The sequence below is a fragment of the Drosophila mauritiana genome, chromosome 2R (genome assembly GCF_004382145.1).
Source record: "Drosophila mauritiana strain mau12 chromosome 2R, ASM438214v1, whole genome shotgun sequence".
Taxonomy (NCBI): Eukaryota; Metazoa; Arthropoda; class Insecta; order Diptera; family Drosophilidae; genus Drosophila; species Drosophila mauritiana.
This window is the reverse complement of record NC_046668.1, coordinates 4,169,182-4,172,205: the sequence shown is the minus strand read 5'-3', so window position 1 is coordinate 4,172,205 and position 3,024 is coordinate 4,169,182.

Sequence of the window (3,024 nt, the reverse complement as noted above, 5' to 3'; positions counted from 1 at the left end):
CTTGTGTTTGCATTTAAAGCGTGTCAATGTAAGCGCCCATACAAAGTTAATATTCTCAGTGTAGTTGATCCGCTTAAACTTGACCATTTAATAATTTTATTGCATTCCTGCTGCGTATATTTATATATTATTATACAGTCTACTCATCTTACACTTCTACTAAATAATATTTAACTGTGTAGTTGAGAAATAAATTAGCATACATAACTACACAAATAAAAACTATACAGATCTGCACAAACAATGTTAACAATGAATCGCAATCGAACATATACATAACTAATCTGCAGGCACATCCACATGTGAACAGTCTTCCGAGATAGAGCCCGATGCACTGACGCACAATATTACTCTTTAGCTAAGTGCTCTTTCTGGTCACTAGGGGCCAAGGCGCTAGACTCAGAAGTTCTTTCCAACCGGGCGGACTTAATGGTCAAACTGGGTACGCAGCGAGTCGGATGACCTCAATGCCTGATCACGTAGCTGGAGCCCTTTGAATAAAAAAATGCATAATCGTGATGCTGATATTGTGGAAACCTATAAGATTCGTCTACCGGCGTGAACAAGAATTAAATCAGTCAAGACACGTCGAGTAAAAAAACAATTCGGAATTTACTTATTGCGAGAAGACTTAGTTTACCGACAACGAAAAATAAAATAGCAACGCAATGGCTTCAAATTCGGACGACGTTGGGGCCCACATTCGCAAGCAGCAGCTAAAAGCCTTGTGAAGAGCCCATCAGCAGCAACGTGGCTCAGGTGTGCCCTGTGAGCGTGTCTCGGTAAAGTTTCCAAATTTCGCACGTAATAATCCTCAGCTGTGGCATGGCACATGTTGAACGCCCGATAAGATAAGTTCGATTTGTCAACCGTCAACTTGAAGGAAGATATAATTTTATATGTACAGGACCTAGTAACACGACCTCCGGTGGTCAACAAATATCTTGCTTTCAAATTTCGGCTGCTGTAAGAATTTTATAAGACATCACAGTCAAAACTCTATCGCCTTTTGCGTCGAGGCGAGACGACTGGCCTTAAGTCATGCAAGATTTTAACATACATGTGTCGCCTTGAGTTGGAAAGGGAGCCCCAGTCGCCAACAATCGCCGGCGTCCGGAGGTCTCCGTCGCATCCCGGTCGTGCTGGACACGGGCTCGAGAACCTGCTGGTAAGCAGCATTAATAGGTCATTGGCGTCTGTGTTCCAGCTGCCCACCACCCGGCTGTGAGATGACCAGGTTTGCACGGAGACTATCCGGTCCCGAACAAACCGCTTTTTACTTAAGGTCGCCCTAAAGATCGATTTGACGATTTTCGTGTCGCGGACGCTAGCATCTTGGGCCCAACAACAAAGTTGACGAAGCCCAAAATCGACTCGTCGGCTTCACCTATTTCCGCTGCGGCTTTTGCCAGCATCGAAATTTGCTGGCATAGCGGGTATGGCGGAACCAAAAACATTAGAGCTGGCTTCAGGTTCTCTCGAATTTTTGTTCAAGAGGCAGAGAGCGGAATGAAGTTCGCTCACCCGACCACCTGTAGCTGATTAAACCCGTTATTCGTAGAGTAAAAAGGTAGACTTGTATCGTAGTATGTACCAGGTAGAAGGAAGCGTTTCCTACCATACAAAGTATATATATTTGTTTGGGACAAGACAGCCTGTTTTCCACTCTTCATTTACCATTGGAGCATTCGTTAAATTCTAGAGTTCTTATCGCATTTATTCGTACAAATGTATCGGTTCACTTGTAGACTCAGAGTTTTCCTTGTGCCTTTCCCTAACAAGTAACCGGCAACTTTCAACTTTCTTATGATCATTTCACCACGTCAGTCAAATTTTTGTTCTCTAAAGTCCAACTGTGGTAAGTTCCAACCAATAAAGATTATAAAAACGAATACAATAAGAGCGTTTCATTTATAAACATAAACTTTTTGGTCCTTCGATCCGGATCGCCAGCATGGCGTTTGATTTTCGACAGTTGAACATTATGGCGGTTTTGTAGACGGTGATGTATAGATTCCTATATCGTATAGAATTTCCCCTATTTTCAGTCGCTATGTGGAAAGTGATTCAACAGCGTGGCTTCGCAAAAGCCAAATTACTCGCGTGCATAATAATGCCATCAAGTTTGTGGAGGACATTCAATCTGTCAAGGCAATAGGAGTTCATTTGGCGCAACTACAAGACATTAGGTTCGGATTGTGCGGTTCTCGTAAGAGCAGTATGCCTTCCAGGAGGAATTATATTAGGAAAACACTGACGACAACTTTGATGCGTGTGAGGAGAAGCATTACTCACCTACGCCATTCTTAGCAATATCTTCGAAGAATTACGGGCTATGACCAATAGTACCCCGACTCCAAATACCAAATTCAAACTCCAAATACCATGCAGAGCAGCCAGGTGGACTTTCAGTTTGAGCGAATTAAAATCCTATTTGTCAGAAACGCTCACATTAGTTGAATATATTGCAGTCACCAATGAAAACTATTGTTAAGTTTGGGAGCGGCTTCAGCAATGATATGACAAATCCTCTCTAATAATCCGATCGTTTTGAAACAGCTATGTTGCGCTGCCTGCTGCTACAAACCCTAACACAAGTCAACTACGTAAGGTGGTTGACGCGCTCATGAAGTTATTCGTGGGTTACAAGACTGTGAGGAACGAAGTCCCGAGTTAATTTTCATATTGTTAGCATTGTATTGTATTCTAATTTTCGCGAAGCCTGGGATCAGTGTCCCGACTCCGAGAAAAAGGGTGTGAGCATCGACCAATTTTTAAAAGTTCTTACAACCCGTTGCGAGACTTTTGAGGCTTTTTAACTCGTACGCACAACCCAAGCTCGAAGATTATCTGTCAGCTGAAATGTCCATCGTTCATACAGAATCATCCACTGCTTAGGTGCCAACAATTCATCGGACTGGATCGTGCATAGAGGCGGAAATTTCTGAAATTAAAGAAGCTCTGTTTCAAGTGTCTCAGTCCAGTATGGTCCAATGGTCTCAGTAATTGTACATTAAAACACAC